Source organism: Homalodisca vitripennis, chromosome 5 (assembly GCF_021130785.1).
Source record: "Homalodisca vitripennis isolate AUS2020 chromosome 5, UT_GWSS_2.1, whole genome shotgun sequence".
NCBI lineage: Eukaryota > Metazoa > Arthropoda > Insecta > Hemiptera > Cicadellidae > Homalodisca > Homalodisca vitripennis.
The window spans coordinates 162,290,439-162,305,172 of NC_060211.1; the positions used below are offsets into that span (position 1 = coordinate 162,290,439).

Sequence of the window (14,734 nt, forward strand, 5' to 3'; positions counted from 1 at the left end):
AAGTGAGATTAGTTCTTACTATTTCTATTCTATCTGTAACCGGTTCTTCAGTAACCGAGTAAAAAAATGTACTGATTTAGACTCATACTTTATAGAGTGTTTCTAAAATGGTACAGGTACAAGTTCCAGTAACTGTTACTGCTAAGAGTCCAAGTACAGTACTTTTTACCAAGAACGGCGGTAAGCGTGTAAAGTATCAGTATCGTAAAATTACGTGAAACAGTTACGTATACCGGATACTTTTTGTTTACAGTGACTTGTACTCTCTGTACAGACGAGTAACCGAAAAAAAATATCTTTTGTGGCAGTCCCGACGTGATCAGTTGTCACAGTAGTGAGACTTGCCTGCGAGCTCCGTGTCGTTCTATATATGTGTTAATATGTTGTCATTCGTTATTACTATGAGGCAAAAACGCCCAAGCCAGTCTGGCGATTGCGAGTTGAAACTAACATTTACCGTTTACGGTGAATTAACAAAACACTCAATTTAATAAGTGTTAAAAATTAATCGTTTTGATTACTGGTTTACAAATTTTCATACTCATGATAATGAATAAGAGCTCATAATGAGACGAATGCAGAATTTTGTGAACCACACGTTCAAGAATAAAAGTTACGATAGTTATTTAATAACAACATTTTTAATGCTAATCTTAAAATTACATAGCACATTTACAATTATAGAACACCTGTATCTATCTAATATAAATATTTGATCATAATTGAATTAAGTTCTTATAGAAACAAAGCATTTCAACTTAGCAAATTCATTAATTGTGGGAGGACGGGTGCAGGCATGCAATTATTCTCCTTCAGATTCTTGGCTCTAGGATACAGTCGTAGAGAAACTGGGCAAACTCCATTACATTGTTGAGCTTTACAAATAATGTTATACTATTAAAAGACACATAAACCAACTAACAAAATATAAAAAAAAACTTATGCTCAGCTACTAATCCTACATGGAAGTATCCAACTCCTGTACGTCTGCAGCAATCTGTGTCTAAAACACAGAAAACAAGAAAATGTTATTACCATGTTTGAATGAACAAACCTGCACTACTTCAGAAGCTACACAAGATACTAAGAATCAAGATTCAACAGGTCCAATAAATTCGACTTCTAATAACAAATCAGGTATCACATATGTTGAGCCAACACACAACGTGTGAAACTTCTAGTCATTAAAATAGATTTGTAAAAATTATAGTGTTAAATGGCAAGAAAATCTCTAGCGTGAAAGAATTTGTTGTAGCTAAATGAGTTTATGAGTCATCGAACAATAACAACTCTTTGGTTAAGTTTGTGTATAAGGTATTCATTATATTTCTGTATTCAACTGAAGTAATTTTTATGAATTACTATTACAGCATGTTGAATTTCAGTACATTAACACGCCCAGTTCTCACATATGGTGATTGGGCTTCTGGGCCATGATGCATATCTCCTTTTTCGGTTAGTTGGGTACCAAAAGGAGTATTAGTGATGTAACTCGTTCCTGATTTCGTTGTTACTATTTTACAGGTTTTGTCGACTATTATATTCGTGTATTTAAATTTCAGCAACGAGCAAGAAAAAAAGGCTTCTTTAATTTTTCAAGAAACTCAGAGGTTAGCATTTTTCATAATTACGTGTTTCATTATGATTGTTAATGTAAATAAACTTAATTTCGTTGATAGACTACGGTAAGTTAGTTTTTTTCGATTGTAACCGGAAACTTTAATCTTAGGATTCCGCTGAACTACAATAAAAGAATGAGTTGACACATAATCTTGGAACCAACTATGAACACTGACTTTTCTCTACATTGATTCTTTACCCTCTATCCATTGTTGTCTATTCTTTATATATGGTTCAGATATTCTCATTGTAAACTGATCATTATAAATATTTATACTATAGTATTTTAGTAAAAATAAATTGATTTTGATGTGGAGTTTTGTTTAGGAGATTTCAAAATTATCAGAGTAGAAGAAATTAATGTATAAGATTTGAATGCGTTAATTAGTAAACATCAATCACCAAATGTGTGATTTTTATTATAATTAGTAGTGACAACTAACCTAACTTAGGCCACTGAACAGCAGTTCTTTCTAGACAAAATGAGTTACTCAGTGGCATTGTAAAACGATTTTGGCATATGTTATACTGTTGTGTATAGTAGTTTATAGAAATTACACTTCAGTATACAAGTTAACAAAAATGGACTAATTTTGGACACCCAATTTGTTTTCCATCAAATTTAGAAGTTAAACGAGAAGTTAATTAAGGTATATGCATGCACATGTGACAAAAGAATAGTTACAAACAATACAATACCCAAACTTATTTTAAATAAGCGATGAAAATATAACGATTACCGTACAGGAACAGAATTTTAGGTGCCAAAAGATATATGAGATATAAAATGGTAGTCTAATTCAACTGAACAGGAACTGCAAACTTCCCTTTAGACATAGTTAGAGAAGCCATTTCAGCATCAAAGTTTATTGATGTGTGGAAATAAATTGTCAATGAGAACATTAAAATGCCTATTGGGAGTTTTGCTCAATCAAGTACTGGACACAACAGTGTACGAGTATAACTCTTTAATGTAGTTTCATTATTACCTTTTCCTGGAATCAGAATGAATAACTTCTCTTTTTTTACATAAAATGGCTTTTTCTCTTTCTAACAGGTTTCTACAAAATAAGATTTGAAATTGTCCTATTATAATCTTTAGTATATTTTACGATCACTTTTCTCTAATTTAAAGTTTCTTCAGTTCCTATTTTAAGTTTATTGGGATAAATAGTTAAATTTTGGAATAAATAAAACCAAATATTGCTTCAAGCGCATGGAAATTCTTTGTTAAGTTGTGTATACTATGTTTTTATCTATTTAAATCATAAAGTACATAAATAAAATGCATATATGACTTGTTATAACCTGACGACTTCACTGAGTTTTCTTTTGTTAGATATTTAAATCATTCACAATGCCTATTACTTGTAGCTAACGGCAAAATTAATTTTGACATAATTTGATTTAATTTACAAATTATGATATAGAATTAGGAACAAATATAAAATGTCCAGGGGTGAGGTTGGGGAGAGACAATTGGATTGAGCAAAGATCAGAAACAAGATGACTAAATGAATCGTAGTCCTAAGAAGCATAAGTAGACTTAAACATAGATGTCTACCTACAAGTATCTAAGCTACAACGGCTTGATGGAGTTGCATTTCTCCTATTCAATCCCTCTCTGGGGCATCAGAGACTAACCTACAAGAAGTAGTTTTTATTTTGGACTTGATGAACAATGTTTGGCTTGCAACAGCGCACATTGCAAGGAACACTCTTTAAAATTGAATTTTCAGTATAGTACAGAAACTGTTTACCAAATTATGTCAGTAGCGTTCATACTCATAATACTAGAAATAAGAATTTGTTTTTCTGATTAATACAAACGAGTAGGAATCTAGGCAGAAAAATTCACAATTACCAAGTAAAATGATTAAAAAAAAACGTTTAAGACAGAATTCAAAGGCTTTCTAGTCAGAACTACTTTTATAGCTTGAAAGAATTTCAACAATAAATCACATGTTTGCCAAACCCAACCCGATAACTCTATTCTATTGAAGTTTTCCCTCGTATGCTAGAGAGGAAACCTATGACACCTCCAAAGCTCTAACGAGCCAACGGGGATGAAGATCAAGAATCAAAGCAAGAAAAATAGGTTGATTAAACAATGTAGAAATTGTACAAAGAGTATTGTGTACAATTCTTGTGACAACATTATAAACAATTTAGACAGGCGCCAGAAGTTGTCAATTTAAAAAGTGTTATGTTTGAAAAGATTCTCGACATTAGTTGGATATGGCTGCTTCAAATCAACAGAAAAACATCTTTGTATGTACACTTCAATGATGTTGAAAAACGGTACCATTCCTGCGCGTACCATAAATACACATATACTTCTTGTAGGTTTTTAGTTTATACCAAATCATGGTTGTTATATGTATACATTCTGTCTTGAATGTTTGATATTTTAATCTCTATGCTTAAAATGTCACTTGTGATTTGACAGCAGCTGACCGACTTGTATTTTGTAATGTTTTGCAGCTGATTACGTATATTACGTTTTGATATTGTATTTTGAAGTGAAGTATTTGCGTTGGGTTTATAGTGAAACGGTCAAAATTAATAATTAGCTTATAGTTATAAATTTGCATTATTTCTGAAAGATTGGAAAGCGGTGTTGTGCATATTAATTTTGTAGTGAAAAAGTTTAGACGTGTGACCCTTAGCTGCTTCTTGGTACCATCTAGTTTTGTAAGTTTGTTCTACATTATATTCTGTAGTTTTATTTATATTGGAAATAGGCTATATAGATTAAATCATTTACAGTGTTTACTGCAATGATTGATTACCTACTTTAACAATATTGATCCTGTTTAATGTTAATCTTGCATAGACAACCAACATTCAGGGTTAGTTTTATATTTTTATTTGAATCCAAGAATCTCCTGCTTAATAAATGTTATTCCTGCTCTTGACATTTATGGGAATTAGGTTTAATGTCAAGGGCAAATTTGGTCTCAATGCTTCTATTCAAGTTCTGTGTATTCATAACTTAAATGCGAAACAAGCAACATTTTGTTAGAATATTTACTAATGACACCCCAGAAGACATCAATTCTGTGTAGATTTTATTGTCTTATTTGATTATCATTTTTCTTGGCATATTTAACTCTCTTAGTAGACAAGCCACTATTCTTTCGATTAATATTTTCCTTAAAATAATAAATACCTCAATAAACAATAGCGGTGCATGTCTTAGGGATGAACAGTTTGTAGCTGATCATATTTTAGTGTAGGCTATCACAATCTTTTTTTATTGATTTACAATAATCTGTTTCTCCATAAAATCAGTATCATTGTAAGGAAGTGTATTGCACGAAACTTCTAAATAATTCATATTGTTCTAGTTTTTCCAATACTGTTACCATATATGGTACGTGTCAGCCATTTCATTATTTTGGGATGAATAAATGAACTGTTTCTTTTACCAACACAAAATTAGGATATAGCCTAGTCCTTAAGCTTAATGTGATTCAGCAAGAATGCGACGGACCAGGAATATCCTGAGGTTTATGTCACCATAACAGCCCGGCTCAGCGGCTTTGTAAATTGCATGGTGTTGGTTAGGGAAGAAGAGGAATTATAAAAGTCACCTCCGGGCTAATGTTTACTCCTATCTCTCTTTGTAGACCCCTTAAGTCATTGTACATATATTAAAATTTTATTTCAAAAGTTTTTGTACTTTTTATTTTGTTTGTTTTTTTCTTTTGGTAAATATTAAGATCAGCGACTACCGCTCCAATCGCCGTAATTTTTTGCATACTAACAGGTTAACGTAATTTCACCGAAAAAAATAGTCCCAATTATCGATAACATATAAAAACCAGTTTTTCGGCAGTACAATGTTGTCAATACAAAACACATAAATAACAAGATCTTCGACTATCAAACTAAAAACAATAGCCGACCATAGTCGTTTTGATGAGTTGACAGTAGTCACGTGACAAACAGGAAAGTTTCCGATTGGCCGGGCGGATCACGTGACCTATAGGACGGCTTTGATTGACCGCCAGACGTAAACAAACAAACCCATATGGACAAGGAATAATTAGTGAAGTTATTGACATGGCGTGCGATGGTTCTTATCACACGCTAAAAAAAAACTCTAGCTTGCCTATTCAAAACTCAGATCACGCGATGCTTGCCCGCTGCGCAGTGCTTTGCGCTGCTTGCTCATTTAGAAAAAAAATTAACTTGAGCTTGCAAAGTCCAAGCCCAGATCACGCCATGACTGCTTACACACACAAAACTCAGACAGAACTAATGCAGGTTTCATTACAGGCAAAAGATAAGCGGCGCGCGTTTATCACTGATAAGATAAGATGAGTTTATACTAGAAGTAGTACCTGGACTACTGCCCTACGAACTAATAATACCAAAAAATCGAATAAATGCACTGTCAGTCAGGTTTTTTTTTCAAATTTTTTTTGGGTGGGGGAGAGTAAATGGCTACAGCGATTAATTGGGACTATTTTTTTTCGGTGAAATTACGTTAACCTGTGTTAGTAAGCAAAAAATTACGGCGATCGGAGCAGTAGTCGCTGATCTTAAGATTTACCCTTCTTTTTTATTATTGGTAGCTACAGTGGCATTACTTCATCTTTAATAAAAAGTTTATGTATAAAGCCTTAATTCTTTTTCTGTTGTACAATTTGGTTGGCTTCATTCCATTTCATGTAATGATTTTCATACCAGAAATCTTGAGCAATTTTTCTTGAGTATTTCATTTCTTATTTATTTCATGGAGACTTTAATAAGTGACCTACACTCGTTATTCGATTGTTATTATGGAACTATTCGATATATTATCAAAATTTGTTATTATATATTAATCGTATGAGACAAGAATTATAATACATGTACAACAAGAATAATACATTACAATTTTTAATAACATAAATCAAAAATACGTTACAATATTTATAGATTGCGCGGATAGCAGTGAGAAACCGCTTTTGTGAAGGCAATAGCCAACCCCACATGTATATCTAGAAATTTGTCACATAATTTCCTCATATTCATGTCATTTTCAAATTCCCAACAAGTTAGTTACTTCTTGCTGTTTATTATTTACATGACAAAGGACTGTAACTAATAAGTAGGACTCATATGTTTTTTTAAATAAATTGTAATATCGAATTATTCATTTGGATAAAAACAATTAAACCATTCAATAAAAACAACAGAATAAAGAGTGTAGGCCGCTTATTAAAGTCTACCCTTTATTTCAACAGTTTCCCATTACATAGACTTAATACAATATTGTGCAGTATATAAACTTAACATACAAAAGAGGTTTAAACTTAACAACAATAAATTAAATTCATGAGCAACAAAGTAATCCATAACAACCAAAGGAGAAGCTAAAGTGCATATAGTAATTAACAACAATAAAAATTTGACATAAACAAACAAAGTAGGTGTGGAGCCACTTCAATTTAGTCAAAATTACGTAATACAGTTTGAAATTAGTGCAAAAAATTAATTAAAGTACAGCACAATTAATTGGTCATAGGTTGTGGTTCTGTGTATAGGAATTCTGAGACAGTGCAACAGACAGAGTTTTTCTTACACCACTCCCTGTCAAAAACTGAAAGTTTTCAGATAAATATTTTGGTGAATCTGTATTAATAATAGAGAACAGCTATGACAAAATGCTAATCGATCTTAAATCAGCTTATTTTATAATTGATGAATGAATAAAATATGGTGTAATATGATTCCTTTGACATAAACCAAACAGAAAGCGAATGCAGGAATTTTGTGCTCTTTGCAGTTTAGTTCTAAGGGCTACATTGATTACAAAATTGTAGTAGTTGAAGTAGAGTAAGATAAGTGATTTGATCAACAGAAGATTAGTGTGAACTGGTAGAAGATTAGTGTGGTCCTTGCATTCATTTCAGTGTTTGCATAGCAACAAATATCCTGTTACAGGTGTACACCACTGCATCGGTCCATCCAAGTGTTGTTTATGATTAGTCCTAGACTTTTCACCCTTTCAGTGTATGGTAAGAGTTTTCTGTCTACAGTTATTTTCTGTGTATTTTGTAGGTCAATGGAGTTGGCAAGTCATTGATGACAGACAATCATGGGTTGGGTTTTGTCCGGGTTAAGCTTAAGTCCAGTTTTTAAAGCACATTGAACAAGTCGTTGTATGTCTTCATTCATCCATTTCACAGTTTGGTCTATCTCGATAATGTTAAAGTGTGAGTAGATTTGTAAGTCATCAGCTTAACAGTGAAATTTGCAATGTCGCAATACAGTGTTAATGTCATTTATGTACACAATAAAAAGTAGTGGGCCAAGAATTAATCCTTACAGAACTCCGCTGGTCGGAGACACTCCTTGTAAGCTCCCATCGACTGGCCGAAGATGTCAGCACTGCTCCCCAGCTTGATGGCGTCGTTATAAAGATGAGGAATACATCCGTGTTGACCATAAAGTAGTGGCTGAAATCATTTAGCAAAGAGATTCCTCGATCGATTTTCTCTTGGCACTTTAAAGTCAATGGAGTCCAGAATCTCTAGGCAATCAATAAGTCTGTTTAGCTATTTGTAGAGGAAAAACTGGTCATAAATTAATCTCCGCTGACCAAGAGCCTCAATTTAAAACAAGATTTGAAATTTATTAACTGATACTTCAGAGTAACGGAAGCCCATGCATGTCCCAATCAGCTGCACCAACCTCAACTAAATTTTATCCAAAGGATCAGTGTATCCTCATGTAGGTGTACCAGGTAACAGATGTGTTCTCTAATAACGGGTGCAAAAGTGTCTTGTAGAGCGTAATTAGAGAAGCAGGTGAAGTAAAATCTCGGGACGAACTGAAGATGAACCCTAGCTGTTGGCATGCTTTAACCCTTTTCTGTTTTTCTCTTAAAATATTCTTTAACATTAAAAGGTATTTTTGTTTTGTCTGGCTGTATTTCCTATCCCAAGAATATGACAATATCATAAATCTTATGATTTAACATTATGGGGCAGCTATGTAGGAGTTATACAAGTTTAGAGCACAAAAGGAAGCTGTCAAAATTCTTTTAAAATTGAATTCCGGAGAGTGCGAATTGGTCCAAGGAAGAGATATTCACCAATGAGATGAGAAGCAGGGACAACTTCAGAAATAAGCAACATAGAACGACAGTGTTTCAATACTTTTCATTTCAAATTGGTGTGAGGCTAATCAATAAGCTCCCTGAGAGTTTTAATTAAACATCTAAGTCTAAATAAATCCCAAACAGTTCAAATCTGGATTGAAAAACCTCCTGTTGTCAAATTGATTTTACTTCGTTAAAGAGTTCATAATGGGCCGCTGGGAAAAAAATAGTTGATATTATAATTGATAGTGAAAATGAAACCCCAGTTTTGATACCAAAAGCGATGCCCCAAACCTTATTATTGGCTTTGTAATAATTATTATAGTAGTATTAACACATGCTATACAATTGTATGATTATTTAAGGAATAAAGGATATTATTATTATTAAATTAAGTAAACACACTTTTTGAGTCTTGATTGCCATTTCTTTGTGTGCTTTTGATGAAACTGTGTTCTGAACATGTTTGTAAGGAAACTCAATTTTCTCTGTAGGCTATGTTGTACAAAAACTTTCCCTTTTTTTATTTTCTGATTCGGTATGTTTCTATTCGAATCTTTGATACTTATTTATAGCAGAGTGAGGGTCTCGAAGCCTGCAGTGATGGCCAGGGGCTTTTCCAATCTGTCTTATCAACCTCAGATCAAGGACCAGATCATCCAAAGTGATCTGACGTTGGAAAAGCTGAACGATCTAGGACATGATCTGAGGTTGGGAAAGTACCAATTGGAAATGTGTCTGGCCACCAGATTAGGCTTCAGCAACGCCATCCCGCACTTCTAGGGAAGGCAGAAAAACATCCAAGATAGTACCCAAATTCAAGCTCAGATCACATTCTGAGCACTTGTTAAGGTTACCTTTAACTTTGGTACTACTAGTAACATATTTATGATTACGTAACCTAAACCTACTTAAAACGCGTAATAACAATAAGTAGATAGGGACAGCATGGTCTTCTTCTCAACGACATTACTTTCCTTTGGGAGGCCGAAAACAAAAACTCGGATAATACCAAAGTACTGCAACTCTTTCTGTGACGGATATTTTAATGGTTAGATTGCAAATTTAAATATTCACCTAGTTCTCTTTTGATAAACTGATGATGTCCCTATTCCAAATTACACATATACCTCCAAAAAAGGGAGCTTGTTTTGGTCTTTTACCTAGACTGTTTATGTGGATAAAAAAATTCATTAAAAAGTTACTTTAATGTCTCTGAGGAAAGATAGTAAATGTGTCATCCATGTACATCCACAAAATCTTCAGATTTAATTGAGCTTCTGTGTCATGCAGTGGTCTCGCTTCATATGGGGAAACAGTTCTGTATCAGAACACAAGAGTATGTGGCCTAAGATGGTATTTGGCTTTACAAGATCATTGTTAGGCCCTTGATCGCCATGGTTGTCTTGTTTAGTGGTTAAGCTAGATCAGAAAGCAGAGATCACCAGATTCGATAACATTCCATGTTTAGTTTGCCAGGTATTGGAGACATTGTGTGCCAGTCACATGGAGGTCTTGTAGGATGGTTTCTCTTTCACTTACATGTGAACGGCTAGGTGGGCCCTAGTGCTATAAAACTGCTTCATGGATAAGAAGCCAAGCTAGTTGGCTTGACATATAATACTAATAATTAAAAGGCTAACTTTATATGCTCTGCATAACATTACTAAGTTAACCTGCATACTCTCTGATATCTCACAAGTTAAATATGGAAGTATGTAATCTCACTTCATAAAATTGGTTAAGTACTCTTTTACGAGTCAACCATCTTACTTCTGTATGAAGAAGAAGTTGTGTGTTTTTATAATCTTTAACAGTACAACAATTTATGAACATCCTACATTTAAGTGGTTTAATTTTTAACATGATTAGCCTCTTCTGCAAAATTTGTCAAATATTTCTTCCAGTTAAGGAACCAAAGGTATGGCCTATAATGCTTCTGTATATAAAAAACATTTTAAAAACTATATTTGAATCTTATGTTTTACTCAAGCGAAAGTTAAGCAAACGATCATGGGTTGATTTCTAGCAATGTAGACAATTAATAGGGTTGAGATGACATTTTAAAATTTTAAAAGTATTTATCAAATACATTTAAAATGTCAACAAACCTCTTGTAAGTCCATGAAGATCTTTGCAAAACAGGAATGGTTTAATAATAGATTTTTTATCAATGAACCATACAAAACTAATCCCTTGTTGTGGTGGTTTCATTTAACCCTTAATGCCATTTCAACTTTATTGTAAGTTTATCTATATCATGAACTACCACATTTTTATCATTTGTCTTATTCTTTGAAAAATGCCATTGTTTAACATTGGTATTTTCTTAGCTTGCTTTAAAAACTCCTTACCAAACACAATTTTGGAAATTATACAGCAAACAAGGGTAAATCTCTGTTATTGCTATTTGAACTTAAATTATTTTATAGTTGAAATATATTACAAAGTTAACGGTTTAAAATATGTTTAAGATAACTTTGTGTTGCATAGACTAAATAAATCACAAAAGTAAAAAGTAATACATCAAATATTCTGTCTTCATCTACTATTTTAACTACGTGACTTTAAACTATTCCATGTTTATTTTGTAATTACTTGAACATGTTGTTTATAATATTAAAGTAAAGGAAAATTCAAACTTGACATAAGACGGAATGATAAACTGAGATACAGGCAACTATAAGAAACTGATTGTTTTCAAGCCATTCTGTTTCTTTATTTGTCCAACTTGAAGAGGATTTGAGGTGCTCATGTGATCTGCACTTGATTTTTAGATACTGTCTGAAGGGATGTTTTTAGTTTCTCTCCAGAAGAGCAGAATGGCGTGGGAGGTGCGAATGAAATCCATGCTTATGACCCAAGTGCATTTGTAATCATATTTTTCTGTGGTTAGATCGTGTTGAGTGATTTGGCATGAGAAATTATCAATCATAATAATGTCGCTGCCCATCAATACAGATTTCTGTGACGTCTTTGGTTCCACCCTGCACTTAACTGTTCAGGGGTAATCGGAAAAGACTTTAAACACCTAAAGAGGAGAATCATGCTTTTGGGTGAAAAAAAATCATTCCTCCTGATAGTACCTAAATTCAAGCTCCAATCTCTAAGGCTCTTATATTGATCAATTAAAAGATAAGGTTAAATTTACCCTTTTCTATACCAAAATAATATATCTATCTTATCCTGTAAGGATCTAATATATCACATACTGTAATATAACTAATGGGTTATTATTATTTGATTCATTCCATATTTTCAAATTAATATTTTTGTCTATAGTCTCAAATTTTATTACAAAAGTATTTAATCGTAAAAATATTGAAGGATTTGATACAGTAAATGTAAAGAATTGCTGCATGTAGTTAAAGTATTACCTGATATATTAGCTTGTTTTTACATCGATTATAACTAACGTTTCTTCAGAAGAATGTAATATTTTTCTTTTAACCATTGCTTCAGAACCTGGATAGCTCCTTGTGCTGTATTAGATGTTAATTTTGTTTAGTGAAAACATTAGACTGCGCTATCATTCCAGATAAAATCCTTTTATAGTGTTGTATAAGTTTCTCAACTGTGACGGGCCTGTACAAAATTTTATGAAGGTTTTCAGAGTGGTTTACAAGTGATTTTCTCAAAGTTGTTAAGATCCTGTCGGTGAAATTAATGTTGAAGGAACCTTCTTGTGTCGGCATGCAGTTGAAAAATATCCAAATGATCCTAAATTTACAGTTAAATGAAATAAATAATAAATTCTGATCTCAAATAGAAAAAGGGATATAGTTGCTGGTTTAAAGAAAGTTAGCTGTTAAATAAGAATCTAGTTAAATTCCACTAGTTTATCATAAAATGGGTGTTACTACCCTACACTGTACACTACACAGGCTAGTTTATTGCAGATGATGGATGATGGAGGAAATATCTTCTCAATATTCCAAGAACAACGCTGAATCTATTTCCATTAGACCCAGACCGTGTTTTCCAAGTTACATGAACACTGGATTTATTTATTGGTTGAGTTTTAGCAAAGACTATCGCTGGAAGGGTTGGACAAATTTCATTTCTGTAAATTTGTCTATCTGCACAACATCTCAAAAACAAATTCACATACTTTAAACTATGCATGAAGTTTCAGTTCTGTATAGGCAACAATGAGTTTGATGATGGTGCATGCCACTCCATGGGTTTTGGCTGAGTGTTATATTTTTACATTACTTGTAAGGGTAACCATGAGGGCAACGAGAAAATATGAGAATAACTAATTTGTACATGAACTGAGTATTATATAATATATAAGATTTTAACATGTGATATTTTTATTTATAGAATAAAAAGAAAAAAATGTAGTGGAAAGTCAGTATTAAAAGACATTGACAAGACTCGATTTTTGCTCACTCTTACGTTATAGTGACCTCCCAAGTACATCGGAACTGGCAAGATATTTTGATAAAAATTTCATCAGTATACTTTAAATTTTGCATGAAATTTCTACATAGACAAGAATGGGTTTTATTATGGTGCAATAGACAATAGACAATAGACAATATACTTTAATGACATATTCTTTGAGAACAGTACATCGAGTCAGTGGTCATTAGATTCATAAAAATAAACATGTTTAATTGTCACAAAATTCCTTTTCTGTATAGTAGGGGTTGTCTTGTAGCCATAGATTTAGCTTCTCTTTGAGTGTCTTGATTGGTTCTTGTTTGAGATGGTCTGGTAGGCGGTTGAAATATGCTGCTCCCTTGTATGAGGGTTTCCTTCCAAACAGGCTGAGATGGTGAGTTGGTAGTGCGAAGTCTGCAGCATGACGAGTATTGTGCTGGTGCATGTCTCTATGCCTGAGTTGTGCTGTATTAACAGCATGTAGAATCACTTCTTGAATGTGAAGTGATACTACTGTGAGGATCTTTTAGCTCTTTAAAAGCGTCTCGACAGCTTTCTCGTGGGGCGATATTTGCAAGGCATCTGATTTGCTCTTTTTTGTTGTACCAGAATCCTCTCTAGATTGGTATTACTTGTACCTCCCCAGGTTGCAATACCATACCTCATATGTGATTCAAATAAGGCAAAGTATGATGTTTTTGCTGCTTCCAAGCCACTTATTTGTTTTAGTCTCCTAATTGACATAAGTGCATGATGAGAGCTTTTTTGCAGAGGCCGTCTATGTGCGCTGTCCAGGACAGGGAAGAATCTATTGTTATTCCAAGGTACTTTGTGCTGTTTTTTGAACTCTATATCTGGTAGTGTTATGTTAGTGTTGTTTTTGTTTCTGGTAGTAAAGGTTAGCTGACTGTTTTCTTTCATTAAGAACCAGTTCGTTTTGTTGTGCAGTACTGTTTTGGTAATGTTGAGGGGCGGTGTTGGTGTTTCTGGTGAGTGTTTCAAGTGATCTATGTGCCAGTGTGATGGCTGTATCGTCGGCGTACATTACTGTATGGCAGGAGTCTTGTAGCCAGCTTGGGAGTCATTTGTCAATAGAAGGTACAGTATGGGCCCAGGACAGAGCCTTGCGGAACTCCTCTATGTACACTGATGAGTTCTGATTTCATCTTCTGTTTGATGTTGTTATTTGTGTACTGTATCTCGACAAGCTGCCTCTCCTGTCCATGTAAGTAGCTGTGAAACCATTTTTCCGTTGTCCCTGTCACACCTAGAGCTCTTAATTTTGGGAAAGTAGTCTGTTATGATTGAGACAGTCAAAGGCCTTGCTAAAGTCTAGGAATAGGCTTGTTACTTTGTTTTCCCTCTTCTAGTTCGTCAATTATATGTTCTGTGAATTGTATCATGGCAGTGGCAGTTGACCTTCCTTTTAGGAATCCATGCTGTTGGCTTGTGAGCAAATTGTTTTGCTGTAGGTGAAGGAGAAGTTTTTCCAGAACTACTTTTTCTATTATTTTTTGAGAAAGTTGAGATGAGGGAGATTGGCCTATAACTACCTGTGCTGGTGTTTTTCCGCCGTTTTTGTATATTTTGGATACACTTTTGCTGTTTTCAGTAGATCAGGGAAAATTT

The 14,734-nt window shown here is 33.6% G+C and overlaps 1 protein-coding gene across 3 annotated transcripts in view; it reads left to right on the forward strand.

Annotated features, from left to right (window-relative positions):
• The first annotated feature begins 4,082 nt into the window (after nt 1–4,082).
• Nucleotides 4,083–14,734, forward strand: part of LOC124363075 (TGF-beta-activated kinase 1 and MAP3K7-binding protein 2) — a 107,762-nt gene continuing 97,110 nt past the window's right edge. For all 3 annotated transcript variants that reach the window (XM_046818165.1, XM_046818163.1, XM_046818166.1), the window contains exon 1: nt 4,083–4,314. The gene's annotated coding sequence lies outside the window, so the exon portion shown is untranslated. The remainder of the gene's footprint in view (nt 4,315–14,734) is intronic.